Source organism: Desmodus rotundus, chromosome 13 (assembly GCF_022682495.2).
Source record: "Desmodus rotundus isolate HL8 chromosome 13, HLdesRot8A.1, whole genome shotgun sequence".
Taxonomy (NCBI): Eukaryota; Metazoa; Chordata; class Mammalia; order Chiroptera; family Phyllostomidae; genus Desmodus; species Desmodus rotundus.
The window spans coordinates 42,074,731-42,085,873 of NC_071399.1; positions in this window are offsets into that span (position 1 = coordinate 42,074,731).

Consider the following 11,143-nt stretch of genomic DNA (forward strand, 5'->3'; position numbering starts at 1 on the left):
CTGCTGCGCAGAGTTCTCTAACTAGCTGCTGCGTGCCTCTATTTTCTTTTTTTCTTTGAGAAATTCCTCCTATTCAAGCCCCCCTGGTCCAAACAAGCACCTGGCCTCTCACACAGCCCAGCCTGGCTCTCTCCCAAGAATCCTGCAGCAGACCCTGCCGGGGGCTTCAGCTTCCCTGGTCCCTGTGCTGGTCCCAGGGACCTTATTATCCTTAAGCACTCTTCTTACGATCTGATCTTTCAATGTCTTCTATCTTTGGTCTCCAATCTTTATATATGCTGGAATACCGTTGGCTGTTCACTCTGTTCCTCAGATCAGCTAGGCGTTTCACTGTTGCTGAGGGGATGTAGACTCTGCTCCCACCTATCTTGCTGCCATCTTCCCGATCCCAGTCCCTCCTTTTTCTAAGTCCCTACTTTTAGTTACTAAATTTATTGTTGTTCCCATCCTCTTTTGGGGAACTTGGTGACCTTTTCATCATGGATCTCAATTTTAAAAAGAGGGTAACATTTCTCCCTTTACTTTTTAGAAGTCAAAGTTTTCATCCTTGGGGATCACCTATGGCATGGCCTGCCAGATCCCCTGCCTTCGTACCTGCCCTCCATGTTCTAATGAACTAACATCTTTTCCCCTACCCCACATACAACCTTACTGAATAAGCCCCACTCCCCGAGTTTTGGAGCCAACTGTGGCCTTAGCTTCAGGGAATTCAAAAGTGTAGACCAGTAGATAAGTAAGTCCTGATGGACTGTGCCTTGTCATAGGTTTTCTTACACCTTGTGACCCATCACCTCCCCCACACTTAGTATTCAGTTCCAGTGTCTCTCGACTTCTGAGGTTATTTTTGTAGCCCGACAAGTGACTGCTGCTTTTAGATATTACTACTTGTCTGTTTGGTTCATCACATATTACCTCCTCCCTGTTGCCATGCCTCAGTGGTCTGCAAACACCAAGATACTACTTTCTTTCTGAACTTCAGAAGTGCTAAGCACTACTGCCTAGTCTATTGTCAGACATGGTCCTCTCACCAGGTGATGCATTGCCTACATGTGGGTTTTCTCTCCCAGTATTAGTCTTTACCCCATGAGCATATCTAGACTGCAGATGCAGACCCCTCCTGGGCAGTCCTGATCCCTTCATTCTACCCCTAAGCTCTTGTTTTGGTAGAAAAAATGTCGAGTTCAGAGACTCCCCAGCAGAGCAGCTCCATGGAAGTGGGGACCTCACTTTGCATGCACTCAACTATATTGAACATTTAGTTGTTATGGAAAAGTAACCTGATTTTGCTCAACCATAATTAAAGTCTTACTAGTTTTAGAAAAAAATCTGATTTTCACATTCTCATTTTACCTTCAAAAATATATAATTTCATCAAATTTCCCCTCACAAATGGCTCCTATGTAACTAATTACCACAAAATTTTATTCTCTTATAAAAATATATCGGAAAGATTTGAGAGTCTGAAACTGTGACGAAAACCCCATGTTAGCTTTAGCATGTAAAGAGAGTGATCAGGAACATTTTCTTCCAGTTCTCCTGAGACAGCAGCTGTAGAGTCTTTAGCACATTATTTTAACAGTTTTGTGACTCACTTCCTCATTTGTAGCACAGAAACACTAATGCAATGCCAACCAACCATGAAAGGGTGTTATGAGAAATCTTGTCATAGAGAAAATTTCATTGTATATATAATTTTGACCTTATATATTCATATTATAATACATTTGGGTTTGAATATATGATATTATTTTTGGCTTTGCTTGCTTTGACTAGAAGCTGTGAACTATGCAGACAGTGATGGAAAATCACTCCCTGCACAGCACCCTGGACTGCAATGTCTATAAAAGGCAGTGTGCTGGCTTGAGAAAGTGAATGATATCATACCTAATCTGTGATTCTCATCTTCCCCCCACCCTTCTTCCAATCTGAAAGCACATTAACACAGAGAGGAGAAAAGTCTCTTTTTTTTCATGTTTTCTTCTTACAGCTCCTTGTTCATGTCTCCTAGTTGGAAAGACATTTATTTCTACATAGGCAGATTATTGCTCCTGGAAGAATCCTTCATAGTCATATAGTGTAGCCTCTCTCCCAATGCAGAAATATCATCTACAAAATTGAGAGATGACCTGCCAAGGATTAGTTATTTATTTATCGAGTGGCTACTGTGTGCTTTGACATTGTGCCAGGCCTCACATATTGGCAGACCCTGAGATAAAGATTCAAGTACAAGTAGTTTATTTGAAAGACAGTACTAGGAAACCCTGGTCATGATGGACATGAGACAGGGAAGGGATGGAAGGCAACGGAGGGTTTATTATCAAGCAAGTTACCACCATGTGGGCAAAGAGAGTTCAATTGCAGTAGGAAAGTCTCAAAACCTCGGTTCAGAATTAATCCAATCAAGGGGCTGGAGGGCAGGGGTATTTATCCACCAATTCACCATTGGTTCAGGGTGCTTTCAGGGAAATCAACTGTCTGGCATTTTTGGTTTTCCCATGCCTGGGTACAGCATGTTCCCAAGGCCAGAAAAAGCCTTCAAGTAGAGATTTTCAGGGGTCACCTGTAAGCAGGCTTTGATTTTGAAAGTGAATCCAAAAGGGGATTGGGGTAAGGGGCACTAACAGTACTAGCTATGGTAGGAAGTTAGAAAGAATTAAGATCCCCTCCCTCTTTTGACCTGAAGGAGGGAACATGACATTCATTCCTTAAATCCAGTAGTGTCCAAGGTGGGGAGGGGTACCAGTGAACAGGGAGAAAACACTGCAGCAGCCATGGAGGTACTAAGTCTGAGGGAGTATGTGCAAAACCTGTGTCAAATTGGGGTGAAGATGACAGTGAGAAGAAAAACAGCTCCAGATGACATCAGACCTTGACTAGTTACCAGTAATGCAAATGACAAGATTGTCAGGAGTGACATGGAAAAGCCAGCCTTCCTGCATCTGTCCGGCTGAAGTACATGGATGTTACCTTAGGGAGACAAACCTGACACAGAGTCAAGCCTTGAGTAAAGAGGTTGGAAGGAAATATACGTTTGTGAGCTGGGCAGGGCTTCCAGCTCCTCCTCCTTCGGGGAAAGCTAGCTGAAAATATGTGTCAGGGAGCCAAGCGGAAGGGCTAGCAGGGCAGACTAATCAGGGGCATGGAAGATACAAGGCCCAGATTGCAACGTTTTCACTGGACCTGGCACTATTTAACACCAGTTACTTAGGACAATGGAAGGGATGCCAAGACCAGCCAAAGCCCACCTGCTTGCAGGATGTAGTGACTAATACCTAGCTGGGCTGTAGGTTGTTTGGGTTAGAGAGGAGTGAGAGCTGAGGCTATTCAAACTCGGAAATCAGTAAGAGAGGGGCAAGCATGGGTGACTTTCCAAGATAAGGCAGCTTGGAGTGAAGCACTCCGGTTTTTAGGATTGTTTTTTTCTGGGTGGACTGAAATTAACATCCTTTCAACTTTTCCTTGGTCCTAATGCTGCCATTTGAAATTCTTTAATCAGCCCCAAGAAAGTTTCTGTCAGTGTAGTGCCTGGCCCATGGCAACCAATACAAATCTCATTTGGGTAGGTGTTTGTGCTTTATGAGATATTAGGAAGGTTATAACAAAAATGATGTGGCTCATATCCCTTCCCCTAGTTTTGGTTAGACTGCTCTACTCCAGGTGTTCCCAAGGAAAGCAACTCTGCCATGGACACATGATAGGTTTTACTGCCAGGCTCCTTGTCTTTATTCTATTTGCCATTTCAGGCTCACAGTTCAAGGTGCCATCTCAAACAGCAATGCATTTTTCTCCTTTTCCTTTGGTCTGCCATTATAAGCCCTCTTACAGAATTTTAAATGTACTCAATACTTGTTCAGTTTCTCTCTTACTAAAAGAAACCCATTTTGCTACCCTATCAACCTGCCATATGGATCAAAAAGGGCTTTAATTCATTTTATGTTATCTGAAACTTAAAGCATAAGATTTAAGAATGAATAACAATGGTGCACACATATTGGTAAGTCTCCCTATGGTCACTTCCACAAATTTGTGTAAATGATACTCTTACATCCTAATTAGGATTTGAAACTTTTCTCCTTTTAAAACTGAACCAAGACTTTATTGTTCACTTTGCTTTAGCACCACCCAGAAACAGAGAAGAGATAATTAGATTAACCTAGAAGTTACTGAAGGGAATTGAAAAGTTTGGCTAAAAGAGCTTTTGTCTTTTGAGCTAAGTATTTTCTATTTCATTTTAATTGCATATTTATGAATTTCTGAGAAATTAAAAAATTTAAACTTGAACAATTTATATATACTCACATATTTTCCAAGTTTAAGTATAGATAGATACATAGAGAAGCACCTTCTTTACATTAATATTATTTACCCTTAATCTAACTATATGTGTTTGAAGTGAATATATTTCTTTAATAAATTATCTTCTTTCCCCATTTTCATTGGGAACTCTATTTCCATTAATTTCAAATCTATCAAAAAAGAAACCATTTTTAAAGGTTAAAATATTTCTTTCCTTTTGATCCTTCTTAATAACTGACATAAAAGTAGGTTATGTCCTACTTCTAGAAGAGATCATGTGCATGGTGAGGAATACATGAGAGGAAGTGAAAAAAAAGTCATTTGTCATTCTCCATTTTCTAAGATACTGAAAATATCAAAGCTGAAGTTATTCCTATACATGGTTTTGCTTCCTCTAGAGTAATGTGGGCTTATGATGAAACATAAATCCTAGAGAAAATGTAATGACTGTTTAAAAGGAAAAACAAATTTTTCAAAAAATAAACCTAGCAAATGATGGTAGATTTATAAATGAGGTCAAAAGAGAAAGAATATGAAACATCTGTTGCTAATATGCTTTTGGTGAACATAGTAAAAATTTCCAAATTAAATACATCTAAATTTTTAAAACTTACTTTCTGAACTTCCACTGATAGGTGGAAGGGGAAAATATCAGACCTTCTAGCAAACCATTCTTATCTCATAATTTTTCCGATTCTTTTTGAGTAAGGTAAGATTTTCTTTGACCACAACACTATGAAATATATGTTCAGATTTTCTAAAGCAGGAGTTCAGACTGAGGATTCTGGGGTTGAGACCTTGAATGGAGTCATCATAGAGGTGGGAAGAATGTTAATCCATCTATTAACCCTAAATGCCTCCCAGACATCACTTTCTTTTTCTTTTTTTGATATATTTGTTGCTTATGCTATTACAGTTGTCCCATTTCTGCCCCTTCACTGAACTCCATCCTGCACACCCCATCCCTCCCATATTCCCGCCCAATAGTTCATGTCCATGGGTCATACATATAAGTTCTTTGGCTTCTACATGTCCTACACTATTCTTACCCTCCCCCTGTCTATTTTCCACCTATCATTTATGCTATTTATTCTCTGTATCTTTCCCCCCTCTCTCCCCCTCCCAATCCCCTATTGATGACCCTCCATGTGATCTCCATTTCTGTGGTTCTGTTTCTGTTCTAGTTGTTTGCTTAGTTTTCTTTTGTTTTGGTTTTAGGTGTGGTTGTTTATAACTGTGAGTTTGCTGTCATTTTTACTGTTCATATTTTTTATCTTCTTTTTCTTAGATAAGTCCCTTTACATTTCATATAATAATGGCTTGGTGATGATGAACTCCTTTAACTTGACCTTATCTGAGAAGCACTTTATCTTCCCTTCCATTCTAAATGATAGCTTTTCTGGATAGAGTCATCTTGGATGTAGGCCCTTGCCTTTCATGACTTGGAATACTTCTTTCCAGCTCCTTCTTGCCTGGAAGGTCTCTTTGGAGAAATCAGCTGATAGCCTAATGGGAACTTCTTTGTAGGTAACTGTGTCCTTTTCTCTTGCTGCTTCTAAGATTCTCTTCTTCTCTTTAATCTTGGCTAATGTAATGATGATGTGCCTTGGTGTATTCCTCCTTAGGTCCAGCTTCTTTGGGACTCTGAGCTTCCTGGACTTCCTGGAAGTCTATTTCCTTTGCCAGACTGAGGAAGTTCTCCTTCATTATTTGTTCAAATAAGTTTTCAATTTTTTGTTCTTCCTCTCCTCCTTCTGGCACCCCTATAATTCAGATGTTGGAACGTTTCAAGATGTCCTGGAGGTTCCTAAGCCTCTCTTCATTTTTCCAAATTCTTGTTTTTTCATTCTTTTCTGGTTGGATGTTTCTTTCTTCCTTCTGGTCCACACCATTGATTTGAGTCCCAGTTTCCTTCGCATCACTATTGGTTCCCTGTACATTTTCCTTTGTTTCTCTTGGCATAGCCTTCATTTTTTCATCTAGTTTTTGACCAAGTTCAACCAATTCTGTGAGCGTCTTAGTAACCAGTGTTTTGAACTGTGCATCCGATAAGTTGGCTATCTCTTCCTCGCTTAGTTGTATTTTTTCTGGAGCTTTGAAGTGTTCTGTCATTTGGGCCATTTTTTTTTTGTCTTGGTGCATCTGTTACTTAAAGGGGTGGAGCCTTAGGTGTTCCCGGGGCATGTTGGGGTAACGCTGGTTGCTATGCTGTGATGCTGTATGTGGGGGAGGGGCCGAGAGGGAGCAATGGTGCCCGCTCCACTCTCCACCGGATTTGAGTCACTCCCTCCACTACCCGCAATCAAATTGGGCCCTTCTGGTGCTGGTTCCCGAATGGGTGGGCTTGTGCACACTCTAGGCCCCTGTGGGTCTCTCCAACCACCTGTCCTGTGAGGCTGGGAGTCTCTCCTGCTGCCGCCCCAACCCCCACGGGCACTTTCAGTCAGAGGTCTGAGGCTTTATTTCCTGGTGCTGGAGCCCTGGGTTACATGGTCTGCTTCGCTCCCCGCCATTCATCCCGGTTTATCTGTGCACGAGTGTGGTCCACAGGGTCTGCTAGTGGTCAGACTGCCTGCCCCTTTCATCCCACACTCCACCAATCTCATTCCCGCCATGGCCACGTGAGTCCTCTCTGCCCCTCCTACAGGTCTGGATGTATGTTTCTTTTTTATCTACTTGGTGTTGGACTTCCTTGCCGTTTGATTTTCTGCCAGTTCTGGTTGGGCGAGGAGGCGCAGTGTGTCTACCTATGCCGCCATCTTGGTTCTCCCAGACATCACTTTCTTAATTCTTCCAAACAATCCTATAAAACAGATACCATCCCCATTTTACAGACTGGAAAGGTGAGAGATTAAGCAACTTGTTGAAAGCAGAACTGGGATTCAAGCCTGTCTTTAAAGCTAATATCAAATGAAGCCCATTTAGGGTTAAACAAGCTGATATGTGGAGAAAAGGATGTGAAAATAGAGTTGAAAATGGGGCTTTTCCTCAGAGATGTTATGGACAGGGGAGTTAAAATTTGAAGTAGGCGATAGAGTGACAATTGACATAAATCATTAAGTTAGGTTTCAGTATTGTGCAGTCATTGGAGTCAAGATTTTATCAAGAGTTTTGAGGCAGGGATGGCCTCTTTATTTGAGATTGAAAGAGAGTTTAGATTCAGAGTGGAATTTGCATTAAATACCAGGAAAGGATTTGAACACAGCCTTGTTAATTAAACTTCCTTGACCACAAGAATCACCGAGGCACTTGTTGGAAATATAAATTCCTGGCCCCACTCAGACCTGCTGAATCCCCATCACCCAGAGAAAGCAATACTGTTCACAAAGGAACCCAGCATGGAATCTGATCATCAGGAAAGTTGGGAGAGATCAGGTGTTGGCCACAGCTCAGGCTTTCCATTAGAATCATGTGGTGACCTCTTTGTAAATACCGATGCCTGGGCCCTAACCCTAAATTAAATCATAATCTGAGGAGGAGATTATCATGTTTAAAAAATTCTCTGCAAGATTCCTTTGGGAAGTCAGGATTGAAATAGCAGATAGATGGCTAGAGACGAAAATAGATACTTCTGTCTTCTGAATTCCTAAAGGTATTCGACAATCCTGTTATTGGCAATTTTTGCATAGTGATTTATTACTATTTCTATACATGTTTTTAAAACAACACTGTAGCCTTAAAGGGCAGAGATGTATTAACTGTATCACCCACATATTTAGCATTGTGATTTTGAGTAAATAGATATTGTTTTGTGCATATACACATTTAAAGGACATCCTTGGTACCTCTGCTCAAGGACAAGAAATACACCATTCAAACTACATGCAAATTCACCCAATGAAAGGGACTTTCCTCTCTACTTGTTTTATAAATTATCAAGAATCATTTGACTTAAAAGCTTCCGACCAAGATGGAGGCATAGGTAGACACACTGTGCCTCCTTGCACAACCAAAAGAAGGACAACAACAGTTTAAAAACAAAAAACAACCAGAAATGACAGAAAATCCAACTGTATGGAAGTCCGACAACCAAGGAGATAAAGAAGAAACATTCATCCAGACTGGTAAGAGGGGCATAGACAGGCAGCTGGGGCAGAGAGGACTCACGGCAAGGCAGCAGCTGGTGGACCCAGCAAGGTGGCAGATTGTGGAACAGGGCAGGCCAGGCTGCAGCTAGCAGACCCCACAAGGTGGTGGCTGACAGACCCTGCAGCCCCACATTCATGCATACATAAACCAGGAGGAACTGCAGGGGAGCAAAGCAGACCACACAACTCAGGGCTCCAGCTTAGAGAAATACAGCCTCAAACCTCTGATTGAAAACACCCGTGGGGGTTGAGGCGGAAGCAGGAGAAACTCCCAGCCTCACAGGAGAATTCATTGGAGAGACCCACAGGGGCCTAGAATGTACAAAAACCCAGCCACTTGGGAATCAGCACCAGAGGGGCCCAATTGGATTGTGGGTAGCAGAGGGAGTGACTGAAATCTGGCAGAGAGTGAAGCAGGCACCATTTCTCCCTCTCAGCCCCTCCCCCATGTACGCGTCACAGCCTAGCAATGAGTGTTACCCCACCCTGGTGAACACCTAAGGCTCCGCCCCTTTATATAACAGGCATTCCAAGACAAAAAAAATAAAATGGCCCAAATGAAAGAACTGATCAAAGCTCCAGTAAAATACAACTAAGCAACAAACAGATAGCCAACCTATCAGATGCACAGTTCAAAACACTGGTTATTAAGACGCTCACAGAATTGGTTGAATTTGGTGGCAAATTAGATGAAAAATTGAAGGCTATGCTAAGAGAAACAAAGGAAAATGTACAGGGAACCAATAGTGATGCGAAGGAAAATGGGACTCAAATCAATGGTGTGGACCACAAGGAAGAAAGAAACATCCAACCAGAAAAGAATGAAGAAAAAAGAATTCAAAAAAATGAGGAGAGGCTTAGGAACTTCTGGGACAACTTTAAAAGTTCCAACATCCAAATCATAGAGTTACCAGAAGGAGAAGAGGAAGAACAAAAAGTTGAAAACTTATTTGAACAAATAATGAAGGAGAACTTTCCCAATCTGGCCAAGGAAATAGACTTCCAGGAAGTCCAGGAAGCTCAGAAAGTCCCAAAGAAGTTGGACCCAAGGAGGAACACACCAAGGCACATCATCATTACATTAGCCAAGATTAAAGAGAAGGAGAGAATCTTAGAAGCAGCAAGAGAAAAGGACACAGTTACCTACAAAGGAGTTCCCAGAAGACTGTCAGCTGATTTCTCCAAAGAGACCTTCCAGGCAAGAAGGAGCTGGAAAGAAGTATTCCAAGTCATGAAAGACAAGGGCCTACATCCAAGATGACTCTATCCAGCAAAGCTATCATTTAGAATGGAAGGGCAGATAAAGTGCTTCTCAGATAAGGTCAAGTTAAAGGAGTTCATCATCACCAAGCCATTATTATGTGAAATGTTAAAGGGATTTATCTAAGAAAAAGAAGATCAAAAATATGAACAGTAAAAATGACAGCAAACTCACCAAGCCATTATTATGTGAAATGTTAAAGGGATTTATCTAAGAAAAAGAAGATCAAAAATATGAACAGTAAAAATGACAGCAAACTCAGTTATGAACAACTCCATCTAAAACAAAAAGGAAAGCAAACTAAGCAAACAACTAGAACAGGAACAGAACCACAGAAATGGAGATCACATGGAGGGTTATCAACAGGGGAGTGGGAGGGGAAGAGAGGGGGGGAAGGTACAGAGAATAAGTAGCATAAATGGTAGGTAGAAAATAGACAGGGAAAGGATAAGAATAGTATAGGAAATGTAGAAGCCAAAGAAAGTTCATAAGTATGTCCATATGTATGACCCATGGACATGAACTATGGGGGGGGGGGACGTGGGAGGGAGGGGATGGGCAGGATGGAGTTGAGTGAAGGGGGAAAATGGGACAACTGTAATAGCATAATCAATAAATATATTTTAAAAATTTAAAAAAAGTAATGCACTTAAAGTTTGATATATACTATTGTTTTCATAACACCAAATAAAGGCAGTTTAAAAAAAAAAACAAAAGAATCATTCAATGCTGAGCAGTTTATTTATTCATTGGAGTCTGGGGAGCCATTCCTGACACCAGCTTTTTCTGGGCAGCTCCTTCCTTGGCCTCCCCTGAATCCAAGCTGGTGCTTAGGGACTTGCTTGATCAATAGGATGTAGCCTTTGGGGACTTCAATGCTAGGTTATAGGAATTTTCGCAGCTATAAGAATTCTGATGCTCTTATACGCGTAAGAGTTCTGGAGCTCTTGCATCATTCATGAAGCCCTGAGCTGCCATGTAAGAAGTCCAACCACCCTGAGACCAACATGCTTGAAACAACAAATGCAGAGTGCCTGAAATTACATAAAGAGAGAGATGCCTGTCCATCCCCCAAGAGGATTGTCAAAAGATTTAAAGGTCTTAATCTAGCAAAGCACATCATTTAAAAAATATATCGCTATGATTCCCCGACAATAGTATAAAGAAAAATAAAAGTTAAATAATTTATAATAAAATAATACATAATGCAATATTTTATTTTTTAAAGAGATTTTATTCATTTATTTTCAAAGAGAGGGGAAGGGAGGGAGAAAAAGAGGGAGAGAAACATTGTTGTGAGGGAGAAACATCTATTAACTGCCTCATGTACGGACCCCAACCAGGGTACAGGCCCGACCAGGACAAAACGCACAACCCAGGCATGCGTACTGACCAGGAATCAAACTGGTGAGCTTTTTGCTTTGCAGAATGATACCCATCCAACTGAGCCACACCTGTCATGGTGTATTGCAATATTGTAATGCCTCAGGTAAAGCAT